The following is a 15,535-nucleotide window of genomic DNA, read 5'->3' on the forward strand; positions in this document are numbered from 1 at the left end:
ATACATGGAGGCATATGTGGATTCCACATCGAGTCAAGGGCCCTTGCCGGAAAAGCGTTTCGGCAAGGTTTCTTCTAGCCCATCGCCCTCCAGGATGTGACGACACTAGTCACCAGGTGTGAAGCGTGTCGGTTCCATTCAAAGAAGCTTCATTAGCCAGCTCAAGCCCTTCAAACCATTCCTCTCTCCTGGCCTTTCTCGGGCTGGGGGCTCGACATACTGGGCCCTTTCCCCCGCGCTGTCGGGGGCTTTGAGTACTTGTACGTTGCAATCGACAAGTTCACAAAGTGGCCAGAAGTGGAAGCAGTGAGGAAGGTCACATCACAGTCAGCCGTCAAGTTCTTCAAAGGACTGGTGTGCCATTTTGGTGTACCCAATAGGGTTATCACCGACAACGGCACGCAGTTCACAAGCCACACCTTCATGCAATATATTCAAGACCTCGGCAGCAAGGTTTGGTTCGCTTCTGTTGCTCACCCACGAAGCAATGGTCAAGCTGAGAGGGCAAATGCTGAAGTACTGCGAGGCCTGAGGACAAAGACCTTTGACAAACTGCGCAAGAGTGGAAGGCGATGGATTGATGAATTGCCGGCGGTTCTTTGGTCAATCAGAACGACACCAAATCGAGCCACCGGCCAGACACCCTTTGCCCTGGTATATGGGGCAGAAGCAGTTCTCCCCATGGAACTCATGTACGGGTCACCTCGAGTACTCGCTTATGATGAGCTTGAGCAAGAGCAATTGCGGCAAGATGACGCAACGCTCCTTGAGGAAGATCGTCTTCGGGTGGCTATGAGAGCAGCGCGCTACCAGCAAGCCTTGCGCCGCTACCATAGCCGCAAGGTTCATGCCCGAAGCTTTGAGGAAGGCGACCTTGGTCTTCGGCGCGTTCAATCGGCCAAGAATTCCAACAAGTTGACGCCAAAGTGGGAAGGCCCTTATCGGGTAATACGAGTCACCAGGCCCGGCGCAGTCCGCCTGGAGACCGAAGATGCCGTTCCGGTGAGTAATTCCTGGAACATTGAGCATCTTCGCAAGTTTTACCCGTGAGGCGTGGCTTGCCGGGCTCCCTGGCAAGCCACCTTTTGTATGAGCCTTGCCGATGACGCATGTGACCCTTTGTACAAAGCCAGGCGCAGACCCTGAGCATAAGTAAATGAAGCGCTGGCGCCCTAAGTTATAGCATGCATGCTAGGTCGAGTCTCGTCCTTGGTTAGGGTTGATAGTGCTTAGCAGCGACTAACCCCTAGCTTAGAGGTCGAGTGTGCATCTCTTTGTCTTTCTTTTGTCTTCTTTGGTTCACAGGACACACAGATATCCGTGCCGAACCACTTGGGGAGAAAAAAAAGAGGAACAGACCAGCATCTAGCTCCCGGCAAGCCAGTATTGCCGGGGGCTGCAAGAGCAAAGATTCACCCATGGCGAACCAGGGTTGCCGGGGACAGCAGCTTCAGATAAGTTCTTCATCCCTTATCATGCATTCCATTATGGACGGAGGTATGTGAAACCTCGTTTTCCCCTAAGCTACCATGCTCCCCTAACTCTAGGCCCTAGGGCTCGTTCCTGGGGCCAAGTTGGGTCATAGTCGTGGCAGCAAAAGGATGAAACAAGGAGCCTGAACCCGCCTCATCCCTACCTACGCCAAAGGCGTGAGGAAGGTCGAGCGAAGTGGGGAGACGGCAAGGCCTGTTGCCGGGCAAGGAAATGTTTATCTTGAAGATATCAAGGATTTACTCCTTGTCGTGGGTTCCTCCCGCAAACAAATGACCCGGCAAGCATCCCTTTTTCATTAAAAAACATTCCACTCAGGTACAGTCCATAGGGAATGAAAAACACGAATGATGGGATTACAAGTTTTAAATTCAGCAAAGGCCCGAAGGCTTACAAACTAAAAAGAGATAAGGTTCCCGTAATCCCTTTCTTGTCCCTCTCCTCACGAGGCAGGTCAAGGAGGCGAAAAGGACAAAAGGAGCGCCTAGGCAAGCTACGGGTGGCAGAAGACACCAAGAGAACATCTTGGTGGCCTTCCAAAGGTTGGATGGTGATGGCGGCGCCAGAAGCAGAGCTCAAAGACGAGGCGGCAGGACGTCAGCACACGTCGAAGGCATCGGTGCCCGCGTACTCTGACTTGACGGCCTTGCCGCCCGCCCTCTTCCTCTTCCGCAGCCTCCCAACGCCAGCCGCCCAAGGAGACGACCCCGAGAAGTTTAGGGAGCCGGCGACGCGGATGATGGGGTCGCCGGTGCCTCACGAAGCGGCACCCGACACCTAATCGGACCCGTCATCTCGCCGCCTACTACCCTCATCGTCGCTGCCGCTGTCCTCCTTGTCACTCCCGCCCGAGGAGGAGTCTTCATGTAATGCCCTCGATGCGGCTATATCTCCCACGTGTCGAAGCATGACTTAGAGGCATAACCGCATTGAAAGCAATGTCGCAAGTGAGGTAATCTTCACACAACCCAAGTAATACAATAGGGGAAAAAGATACATAGTTGGCTTACAATCGCCACTTCACACAATTACATGAATAAAGCATTACATCATCCAAATACACTCAAGGTCTGACTACGGAACCAAAATAAAAGAAGAACCCCAAATGCGACAAAGGTCCCCGATCGACCCCAACTGGGATCCACTACTGATCAACTAGAACGAAACAACACAAAGGACAAGATCTTCATCGAGCTCCTCCTGAGCTTGGTTGCGTCATCTGCACGGAACTCATCGGCACCTGCAAGCTGGTTTTGGAAGTATCTGTGAGCCACAGGGACTCAGCAATCTCGCACCCTCGCGATCAAGACTATTTAAGTTTATGGGTAAGGTAAAAGGTATGAGGAGTAGCTGCAGCAAGCGACTAGCATATATGGTGGCTAACATACGCAAATGAGAGCGAGAAGAGAAGGCAAAGCACGATCGAGAAACTATGATCAAGAAGTGATCCTAGAATAACCTACGTCAAGCATAACTCCAACACCGTGTTCACTTCCCGAACTCCACCGGAAAGAGACCATCATGGTAACACACGCTGTTGATTCATTTTAATTAAGGTCAAATTCAGGGTTTCTACAACCGGACGTTAACAAATTCCCATCTGCCCATAACCGCGGGCACGGCTTTCAAAAGTTTAAATCCCTGCATGGGTGTCCCAACTTAGCCCATCACAAGCTCTTACGGTCAATGAGGGAATAGACCTCCTCCCAAGATGTTCCGATCAGACTCGGTATCCCGGTACAACAAGACATTTCGACAGGGTAAAACTAAACCAGCAACACCACCCAGATGTGCCGACAAATCCCGATAGGAGCTGCACATATCTCGTTCTCAGGGCACACCGGATGAGCAAGACGTCGGGTAAGCCAGCCCAGAGTTGCCCCTGGTAGCCTCGGACATCGCTCAGTTGGACCAACACTCAGAGGAGCACTGGCCCGGGGGGGGGGGGGTAAAATAATGATGACCCTCAGGAGCGCGACTCCCAAGGGAAAAGAAAATCCTAGGTGGAAAATGGTAAAACCAATGTTGAGCATTGCTGGAAGAGCTTTACTTAAGGTGAACTGTCAAGGGGTTCCCATTATTACCCAACCGCGTAAGGAACACAAAATCCGGGAACATAACACCGATATGACGGAAACCAGGGCGGCAAGAGTGGAACAAAACACCAGGCATAAGGCCGAGCCTTCCACCCATTACCAAGTATATAGATGCATTAATTAAATAAGATATATAGTGATATCCCAACAAGTAACATGTTCCAACAAGGAACAACATCTCCATGTTCCAACAAGGAACAAACTTCAATCTTCACCTGCAACTAACAACGCTATAAGAGGGGCTGAGCAAAGTGGTAACATAGCCAAAAAACGGTTTGCTAGGACAAGGTGGGTTAGAGGCTTGGTTCAACAATATGGGTGGCATGATAATCAAGTGGTAGGTATCGCAGCATAGGCATAGCAAAAGAGCGAGCATCTATCAAAGCAAAGATAGTAGTGATTTCGAGGGTATGATCATCTTGCCTGAAATCCCGCAAGGAAGAAGAACGAGTCCATGAAGAAGACAAAAGAATGTAGATGAACGGGTCCTCACAAACGCGACATTACCAGAACCAAACCGAAGAAGCAAACAGCGGAAAGAAACACACAACATAGTAAACAACCAACACATGGACATGGTATGATATGCGGGATGCGGTATGCGATGCATATGCATGATTTACAAGGGAATGCATGAACCTGGCCTCAACTTGGAAATCCAAGTGTGCCACTGGAAAGATGAGATGAAATCGCTTGAAAACAATATAAAGATCATCGGAATCGGAGTTACGGTTTGGAAATGGCAAGCGATTCAAATATGGCCACGTTCTGCGATTTACAGCAGGCAGTCATCTAAATGCAACAAGATGAACATGCTACATCACTCAAACATGGCATAAAAATACATGGCAGGTATGCATTCATGATTCTTAACAAAAGTCTAGCACTGAGCTACGGCCAATTCATCCATTAACAGGTTCAAATAAGCATGGCAAAAATGCATATGGTAAACAGATTTCAGACTTAGTGAAATTAACACTTGTCTGGAATTTCAGATCAGATAGCACTCTTCGGAGAAACAAAACTATATGCTACATGACCTGAACATGGCAAAGTAAAGCAAGGCATGAAGCTACTCAAAGAGATTAAAAAAAGTCCCTTAGTGACCTTGAGCCAAAAGGGAACAGAAAATACAATTGCAAGCATGTGAACATGGCAAAAGCATAATCAGATCACAGACTTAGTGAAAACAGGAGCATGCTGAAACAGATATCAAGTAGGCATGTTTATGAGCTCGATGCACTCACTACAGAGCAAGTCATGACAAGATAAGCATACATCTATCAAGAACACATAAAATGCAAGCTATACATGGCAAGAACAATAGCATAGCATGCACGGATCAACTACAACATCCTCGGCAAAATCGCTAACAAGTAGACAATCTGCCCAGATTCACGAAATAGCAAAAGTAGAGCTCGATTGACTCAAGCTAGGTTGCCCCATAATTGCAAAGAAAGACACGGATGAAAAGAGCACTACAAGATTAACAAAACATCCTTACTGATCATCCTCAAAAGAGGCACGGATCACTAAGAAACAACAAGAACATATGGCAACATGAGATAAACAGATCAAGGATTTAGTGGAATTGCTAAGTCTCTGAAAACAGAATTAGCAAGTGCACCACTTTGCAAGCTTGCACTAGGCACCACACACATCACAAAAATACATGTGTTGCACCTCTAGAGAGATGGCAAAACCCTTAACAAAACATATGTAGAGCATCAGGGCATATCATGCATACAATAATCATGGCAAAAATGACAAAACTCTAAATGGAGTAGTAGATCTGACAAATATCTCAAGTAGCCCTCTTCTAACAGCATTTCGGGCATCAATATGACCTCAAATGAAAATAATGCAATGGAATGAAATGATGTACTCCCTGAGATGAACATTTTGATATGTTATATGCATGAATCAGAGTTACGGGTGCAAAGTTACGATGCGATGAATAGAGGCATATGAATCTGGAAAACTTCAGGACTTAGACGAATTTTATACCCTCCAGATCTGGATCTAAGTCAACGAGGCACGCATCCCGAGGTCAACTCCGGCGGGAGGCTTTCTCCGGTGAGGGAGCCTGCGGAGGAGGTCGGCGAGGGTAGATCCGGCCTGGACCTCGCCGGATCCGGGCGCGGCGGCGGCGGGGAGGGGCGCTCCGGCCGGTGGCGTTGGACGACGCAGCACACGGCGGGCGGCGGCGCACGACGTGCAAGGCGGCGGCGCGCGGCACCTTGCGGTGGTGAAGACCGGCGCGAGTGGCACAAGCTCACTGGCGGAAGGCTTGGCGGCAGGGTGGCGATGAGGCACAGGCCCGGCGCGGCGGCGGGGTAGGCACGGGTGGCGCTCGGGCGCGGGCCGGGGAGGGCCCGACCCGGGCCGCGGCGGATGCGGGAGAGAGGAGGCACGGCGACCTGACAGCTGGCGGTCTCCGATTCGCCCTGGGCGGCGGCGCGGTGACATGGCGCTCGCCGATAGGCCGGAGTGAGGTGGCCGGGCGAGCGGACATGTCCGGCGGCGGGACGGACATGTCCGACTGCGGGAGGAGGAAGATGGCTAGGGTTTGATCTGCGCAGAATTTTTGGGGAGAGCCACATATATATAGGTAGAGGGAGCTAGGAGTGTCCAAATGAGGTGCGGTTTTCGGCCACGCGATCGTGATCGAACGCTCTAGATGATGGAGAGGATTTTGGTGGGTTTTGGGCCAAATAGGAGGGTGTTGGGCTGCAACACACACGAGGCCTTTTCGGTCCCTCGGTTAACCGTTGGAGTATCAAACGAAGTCCAAATGATACGAAACTTGACAGGCAGTCTACCGGTAGTAAGCCAAGGCCGCATGACAAGTCTCGGTCCAATCCGGAAATGTTTAATCCCCACACACGTGAAGAAGGTAGAAATGACCACCGGAGGAGAACGAAGCGCCGGAATGCAAAACGGACAACGGGGAAAATGCTCGAATGCATGAGACGAACATGTATGCAAATGAAATGCACATGATGACATGATATGCAATGCATGACACGCAAGCAATGACAAGGCAAAAATAGCGAATAACTGGACGACACCTGGCACATCGGTCTCGGGGCGTTACACTTCACTATTAGAAGAGCTCTCCATGGGCGTTGCACGGGTCCCAAAGCACCCGAAGACCTTGACGGAGAGAAGGCCACCCTCCATCAGCTTAAAATGGAGAGTGAGCCCCTCCTTCAAGCGGTGGATATGAGCAATCGTCTTCCATCCCCGACAAAGATACATCACGTGAGGGGCGGGGAAGTCGACGCGGACCCGCGTGCCACTGATCCCGCAGCCCCTCATGTGCAGCCGCAACGATTCCGGCGGATCCAGCTCCATCTCCCGTGCAAATGGAGTCGGGAGACGAAGGCGACGGCGCGGCGGCCGGCGCAGCCTGACGAAGAACTCACAAGGGTCATCCCCAACATGGCCCTCCATTGGAGGAGGAGCTGCTGGCGGAGGCGAGGCCGGCGCGCCGCGCCTTCCTCCTCTTCCCTGAGCGCCCCGGCCTCGCCCACGGCCTCGCCCCTCCCCCTTCCCCTCGCGGCTGGCTCTGCCACTGCAGGCGCAGGAGAAGGAGGGATGCGTTGTCGAGCGGCGACCCTCGCCACCACTGTTGAAGGACCGGGATTCCCTCTCTCCATGACGGATGGAAGGGAGGAGCAGAAGCTGAAGGAAGAAGAAGATGAAAGAATGCGGGACGCCATCCCCCCTCCCGCTCTTTATAAAGGATCGGGGTTGGGGCTCGGCCGCCCCGCTCGGACAATCAAGATACGGAAGGCGCATGGAGCCAGGACCGACCCGCCGCTCCAACCAGCGACGGCCCGGTTTCCCGCCTCCACCGTTTGCCACCCCAGGCGCATGGGAGACACGTGGCGGACATGCAGAACCGAGGGGAGGGGTGAGACGACCACTCCCCACCCCGTGATCGTGGGGAGTGGACGCCTTGAAGACCGCGCCTCAGCCCCATTCAGTAAATGGGCCGTGCCTCCACGCCTCCCTCCGTTAATGGGAAGGCGCGAACGGCCACTTTACTACGATGTGATGCATGCCTGCGGGAACCAACCCCACGCATGTCGCCCACGTCACACGCGCCTCCCCACGCTGCACCACGCGCGGGAGTCGTGGGAAGCGTAGCGCGCGAAGAACCTTACCGCGGTAAAAACCGCCCCGCCTGCCTGCGCACCGTTTTTGGGCCTAGCCCAACAACGCGTTGCGCTTATGTGTGGCCCAGGTCCGAGGGCTCCTGTCGGTGTACAAAAAGAGGGGTACACTTTTTGTACCCCTATAACTGTGCACGGGCAGTCTGAGCCACGGGCACCACCACACCAAGCGAGGCAAGGGAGGTGAGCCAGGGTAAGACCGAAGCTCAACAGAACTAGAACAACGCCAAGGCCAAGACCACGAAGAGCAAAGGGGACGAAGCGGACTCCCCCGGCAAGATCCTTGCCGGGAGACAGTTCTAGCAGCCCCGGCAAGACCCTTGCCGCGGCAACTTGTCCCGCGCCTACGGAGCAAATCACCCTTGAGTCCACTGCCCCCAAAGGGCAAGGATTCGGGAGACATCCCCATGGCGGCATGCAGATCTTTGTGAAGACATTCAAGATCAGATACGCACTAAGGAGACGACAACCCTTGGTGGGGTCCCAGCCAAGGAAGACCACAAGGCCCCCGGCAAGCGCCTTGCCGGGGATGACAGCAGGCGCCCCGGCAAGGCACTTACCGAGGACACCCGCAGGTCCACCATCATGGCCCACGCCGACTAAACCTCCACCACCACATGCATGCAGCTGCCGACCCAACCAGCTGGGCAGGCACCTGCGTGGCGGCATGCAGATCTTTGTGAAGACCCACCATTGCGCCACCTCAGCTGCCTGCATACCTGCGTGGCATCGCAGGCGTCGCTGGCCAGGGCGCGTGTCGACACAAGAAGGAGCGGCGACGGACGAGACAGTTTTCTCCCCCGTCCCGAATAAAGCAAGGACACCTAAGCAAGACGGATTAAATGCGCCTTGTCATGTAATGCAAGGGATAACCTCGCATCACTGTACCCTTTCCACCTCCTGTGTGCCACTGTGGCAACTCCATTTTTCTATAAAAGGAGGCCCGAGGCGACCAGAGGAAGGATTCGGCTTTTTGGGAGCTCCTCACGCCCCATAGCTAGCTCAAGAACACATATATACAATCCACCAAAGTCGGAGTAGGCTTTTACGCATCCTCGCGGCCCGAACCTGGATAAACGAACCGTGTGCTACCTGTTGGATCCACTCTTCTCACGACCCCGCGCCCCGCTAACCACAGTAGGGATTCTTGTGATCCCATAGGTGTCGTTCCTACCGACAAAAACAGGTTCAATATAGGAACTAAAATATATATTGACCTGAATAGTAACTTGACTACAATACATAGTATTCTGCTAGCACTTCCTCACTACATGCTCAACCTATATGACTCTTTTTTACCAGATGAAGCAGGAGGCATCGACCCGTACAACCTATAAAAAAGAGATGGTTGTGGCGCGAAGTACTCTTGTGCACCTACATCACTCGGCTCGTGCGCAAGCCCGCCCCGTCAAGATAAAGGGCTTCATTTGAAGAGTTTTAGTTGGCTGGCCTACCGGCCCGCAGATGTAGAGAAAGAGATAGAGGTTGCCTCTCTTCTGGAACTGCGAAACAAAAGGGACGCTTGGAAAGAACGGAACACACGGCTCTTATCTGGTTCGAATCCTGTCCATCCCCGCCACAAAGACTACACCAAACTACACTAACTATGAGTTTATGAAAGCGCAGAAAAAATGATAACTATATATGAGAATATGAAAGAAAGAACTACTAATTGTAAAAATTACAATCGAGCAGGTTACCTACTCTTGTGGTGGATGGCGGCACTAGAAGTTGATGCTTTTTATGGACGGACATAGAAATTCGATTTCCAATAGAGCTGCAAACGCTACTGTAAGCCGAAGACGAATGCTGGCCAAAAGTAAGCAAAGCAGGAGAGGCGTCTTTGAACATATAGAGAATATGTTTTCTAGCACGACGGTCGTGAACATCACTGATCCAATACAAGATCAGACAGATTCAAACACCTGGCAGAAACACCTTCTCTGGACATTGCATTGTAACAAGACCCCTATCTAGCCAAGATAGTTCCACTCTTCATGGCAGTCTGCTTGCCGCACTTCTTCCATTACACTATTTCAGAAACCTAAGGACTCGATCGTATGGATATGGAAAATACAGGATTTCCGATCCTAGCAGGAAAATGAGGGAAACATATACTCAATTTAAAGTGATTAAACAAAATTCCATACTCGATCTCATAGGTCCCTATAGAATTCTGTGGAAAGCCGTATTTGATGAAAGTCGTATGTATGGCTTGGTATAGTGTGACGGGCAGTGTGTACAAGGTCCAGGAACGGATTCAGCGCCGTATGGCTGACTAGCGATTACTAGCGATTCCTGCTTCATGCAGGCGAGTTGCAGCCTGCAATCCAAACTGAGGACAGGTTTTTGGAGTTAGCTCACCCTCGCGAGATTGCGACCCTTTGTCTCGTCCAGTGTAGCCAAAATTATTTAGCTTATTCTCTCAATTTCAACCGACCGCTGCTGGATTTAGTATATCTAATATGAATTGGCGATTAGAACACATATGGGTAGAACTTCTAAAAGGTTCTTGAAAAAGGGTGTCGTCATGACCCATGAACTAAGCTTCTCACTAATCAAAATGGTCCTCTCAGCATGTTTAAAGGGAAGCAAGAGATCGTACCTACCAACCCAAGAGAATCTGTTAGATCTATGAATTTGTCATGTAGTGAAATAGTACGCTTATAGTGAAAGACAATAGCATTGGGGAATGAAAACCTTGAAATACGGGGCAAACGGGGCCAACCAATTCCAGTTAGGAACGTCAACCTTGAGTTAGATGAACATAGTAATTGATGAGTGAGTAGGCGGGTTAGGCGGGTAAGCTGGGGAGAGGAGAGCCCGGACAAGGAAAACAAGCACCCCTTTTAAGATTCTAGGAAACAAGCAATACTTTCCCATCTTGAACTGAACTGAACAGAGCACAGAGACTAGAATCAGAACTGGAATTCCCTTCTCTGAATTCAAAAGCCCACCCGGACTTGGTTTGAGAAGTAGCTTGTTCAATTTGTCCTCAGCAGAAGCGAAACACCTTCATATCTCGGGATTTCTCTTAGGCCACCTAGGCCATACCGTAGAAAAAAGATCTGTTTTCCTTTCCCTCATCAACCTGCCGCTGCCATTCTTTTATTTCACGAAAGAATCTTTCCGGCCGTATTGAGCAACTCAAATTCCTAGAAAGCCGTTGGTGCACCCACCCAGTGAGTAACTACTAATGCCATGAGGCCTGGTATCCATCTACTCACAATAATTTGAATGTAGAACTGAAGAAGCACAATTTCCTTCTTCGAGAGGAATCCAATCGAAGAGAAGCGAGCATCATAATAGCTTGATAAAAATATATTTAGTATAAGAGGACGTCCCCGTCAATAATTATCAGGCCTCTGACTGCTAAGGACGAGGTCCGGGTTAATAATATTGTGAATTCTCTGGTCTAGGCAACCCGAAAGCGTTGTTTAACAAAGACAAGTCTGAATTTGAAACGCAATCTGGCAGAGAAAATAAACTTAAGTAACCACTAGTTGAAGCTTAGCTCAGCAGAAGCAAAGGATGAGCCAAAACTCTACCCACGAGGCTTGCTATCAACCATCATGCCGAGGATCTAAATCCGTCCTATCGGATGAGGAGAGCAAGAGGGATTGCACAATGAAGTAGATCTGCACGTGGAAAGAAAGAGGTCAAGCGGATACACGATTCCAAATTACTCCTTTCCGGCCAAGAAGAGAGGATCTATAGGGTACAACGTAAAGTGCTTTGATCGCATTGGAAAAGACTATCCATACCGACCTAGAGTCGTTAGCCATCGCACAAGCAGGCAAGCCATGTTCCGATAGAATTAGAGAGAAGACAGCCTCAAGAGCATGCCTTTTGTAGAGAACTTCTCAAAGAGAGAGAGAGAGAGAGAGAGAGAGGTCGTCGATCCCAATCAAAAGAAGGAGGGTTCTGTTTTGCTTCCGCTGCCACTCCAGGCATTGGAGTGGGATTCAGGTGCCGCTCTTGAGTAGTGCATTGCTTTAGGAAGGTAAGAGCACTACAATGCTGGGTGAGGGAACTTGTCGGCGTACAAAAGTAGGGGCACACCTTTGTACCCCTTCACTTGAGCACGGGCAGTCGGAGCCGCGCGCCACGGCCACACTAAGCAGGGCAGAGGAGGGGAGCCGAAGAGAAGCCGAAGCACAAGATGGCCAAGGCAATGCCAAGGCCAAGAACACAAAGAAGCAGAGGGACGGAGCAGGTTCCCCCGGCAAGACCCTTGCCGGGGCAGCCTCAACGGCCTCGGCAAGACCCTTGCCGGGGCAGCTCGCCCAAACACCAACAGAGTGAGCCGCCCTTGAGCCCACACGTTCCAACCCAACCAACTATGATTGGACCAGGGCTCGAGAGGCATCTCTGTGGTGGCATGCAGATCTTTGTCAAGACCATAGATATATGAGATCAGATGAGGACCAGAAGACGGTGACCCTCGACGGGATCCTTGCCGAGGAAAGCCACAAGACCCCCGACAAGATCCTTGCCGGGGACGACTGCACGCCACGGCAAGACCCTTGCCGGGCCCCCGGCAAGGCCCTTACCGAGGACATCAGCGGGGCCACTACCAGGCCCGCACCAGCCAAGTTTCCACCGCCATTAGCATACAGCTGCCAGCCCGACCAGCTGGGCAGGCACTTGCGTGGCAACATGCAACTTCTAGGCCAGATCAGCAAGCGCCTGCGTGGCGTCATGCAGATCTACGTGAAGACCCTACCACCGCGCCACCTCAGCTGCCTGCCTACATGGCGCCGCATGCATCGCTGGCCAGGGCGCGTGTCGAAGCGAAGGGAAGCGGCGACGGACGGGACGGGCCTCTCTCCCGTCCCCGATAAAGCTAGGGGACACCTAAGCGACACATTAAATGCGTCTTGTCCTGGGCGATAAGCTGGCAGTACTGTATGCCTTTCCACCTCCTGTGTGCCACTGTGGCAGCCCCTTTCGACTATAAAAGGAGGCCCTTGGCGTACTGGAGAGGGATTCGGCTCTTTTGAACTACACAGCCACCGTAGCTAGTTCGAGAGCTCAAGAACACTCAATACATCCACCAAAGCAGAACTAGGGTTTTATGCATCCTCGCGGCCCAAACCTGGGTAAACGATCCTTGTGCTGACTGTTAATCCTGCTTTTCTCACAACCCTGCGCCCCGGCAACTGTAGTAGGGATTCTTGTGATCCCATAGGTGTCGTTTCCCACTGACATCTTTGGCACTCCAGGTAGGGGCCGCAATTGTGAGAATCTGGTCTAGTAGCTAGCCTAGCAGTTCTTCATCGCCATGGCTCCCAAGAAGAAGACGATCACAGCGATCAGCACATCGGGAGCCGAGCGGCCCGCGCCAGTACGGGCGAGCAGCGGGCCGGTCGCGGACAGAACCCGAGCCGTGGCCCGCGAGCATCAGCATCGCCCCGCCAGTCAGAGCCTGGCGAGCGGCGTCGTTCGTGTGCCAGACGACGAGCCGCACGCCGCCAGGTCCAAGGATGGGGCTGGGGCCCCCGCAGGCGGCGTGGGCCCTCCAGGGGCGTCGCTGTACCCCCTACGGGCGGCGAAGCGACCTACAAGACGCCGACCCCGGCGACCACTGCGCGCTCTTCCCATGGTGTGCGCGACGAGCAGCGTCACCATGCCGGTGACCCTGGACACCGCCATGGGAAGAGCCCTGTGCGTCGTCCGCGGGACGAAGGAGTTCAACATGCCCGCCGAAGTGCTGGTAAAAATGGCGCGCAGCCGCTGGGCCGTGATAGAGCTCCTTCTAACGTGGTTAGAAGTCGAAGAGCGCCACGGTCCACGCAGCTGTCGCCGCCACCCATGCCAGCAGAAGCTTTGGCACGTGCGCAGCTGCTCCTCGACTTCCGTCCTACTGCGGAGAAGCTCGACGAGTGGAGGGCCACCATCCGGAGCCTCGTCACCGTCGCCAACAAAGATGATCCGCGACCGGCGGGGCCCTCGGGCCGACGCTCCACCGAGCCACCACATGCTGGCGCCGGGAGGACCGAGGGTGCTGCGGTCACGGTGCACTCTCCTCCTCCACACCAACCATCGCGGGTGTCGGCCCGTTGTGACGACGCTTGTGATAACATCTCTATAGCGTCGTCCGACCCGCAGACCCACCGCGACCAGCGCCAAGTTCTTCGAGAACGAGCTCACGAAGATGCTCAAACCACTATCGAGTGCCGCGTGATACACGCCACTAGTCGGACAAGCGGGCGGGACCCGCTATGGACCACCCAGCACCGGGGGGCTCCGGCAGCCTACCTTACGAGGTGGGCTGCCAGCCTTTACCCGAGAGCTGCGGTAGTTCCAGTGGCCGTCCCACCGCACGTTCAAGCCCGACGTCAGCAAGAAGTACACTGGCAAGACCCATCTGTCAGAGTTCCTCAGCATCTACACCATCACGATGCAGGCTGCCGGAGCTCGCGGCGACAAGGTGCTTGCTAATTACTTCCCGTTGGCACTGAAGCCCAATGTCATGTCTTGGTTGATGCACTTGCCGGCGGATTCCATTTCTTCTTGGTCGAATCTGTGCCATGAGTTCGTTGGCACCTTCATAGGAGGCCACCAAGCTCATGGCCAGGCAGTGATTTGCATATCATTCCCCAGAAGGAAGGGGAAAACCTACACAAGTACACCCAGAGATTCAGCCGGGTGCAGTACAACATCCCCGACGTTCATCTCGCCGCCGTGATCAGCGCGTTCCATCAGAACGTGCGCAACCGCAAGATGCACGAAGAGCTAGCGATGACCAAGGTTAAGGATGTGGCCGAACTCTATGTTCTGGACGATAGGTGCGCCTAGGCTGAAGAGGGAAGGAAGTACCCTGGCGCGGAAACCAACTCTACCGATGAAGACACCGCCGCCCCGATGAAGAAGGGCCGGCGTCGCAACAGGAAACGCAAGGGCAAGGACGTGCTTGCCGTCGAGGGATCCGACAGCACGGCGCCGCCAAGAAGGCCAAGGCAGACGACCCCGGCAAACAAATCGTCGGGTGCGCTGCTTGCCGGGCCTTGGCGGCTGCCGACAAGCTAGGGGGATCCTACAAGCAGTATTGCAAGATCCACCGCACCAAGGGCCACGACCTCCAGTACTGCCGGCAAGTTGAGCTGCTTGGTGAGAAGCAAAAGGCCGAGTATGAGAGGCGGGACAAGGAGAAGGGTCAGGACGACACTGAGGGATCCAGCAAGAAGCGTGTTGGCCAAGGAGGCCGCGACGACAAGGACAACCAACAAGAGAAGCCCGCCCGGGGCCGTGACAAGAAGCAAGAAGACGATGATCATGACGAGGACGATGAGTCAGGCGAGCAAGAGTTCCAGAAGGCTACGGAGGCCATGTGCATCGATGGTGGCGCCTCGCTGCATACTTCTCACCGCCAGCTCAAGAAGTGGGCGCGTGAGATTACAGCAGCAGAGCCGTCGTTCAACGCTCAGAAGCCGCTGAAGTGGTCCAGCACACCCCTCATCTTTGACTCCGAGGACCACCCTGACCGCACAACCGCGGTCAGGTGTTTGCCGTTGTTGTTCTCGCCAACGATACGCAACCTCAAGGTGAACAAGATGTTGGTCGACGGCGGAGCCGGCCTGAACTTGATCTCGCGCGTCGTGATCAAAAGGCTACAAATTCCTGATGGAGACCTCGAGGAAACGGGCATGTTTCAAGGGGTCAATCCGGGGAGGAGCCAGCCGAAGGGGAAGGTCACACTGCCCGTGACGTTTGGAGGAGAGTTGAACTACAGGACAGAGAGGGTCGTCTTCGATGTGGCCGAGA

This window comes from Triticum aestivum, chromosome 5A (assembly GCF_018294505.1).
Source record: "Triticum aestivum cultivar Chinese Spring chromosome 5A, IWGSC CS RefSeq v2.1, whole genome shotgun sequence".
NCBI lineage: Eukaryota > Viridiplantae > Streptophyta > Magnoliopsida > Poales > Poaceae > Triticum > Triticum aestivum.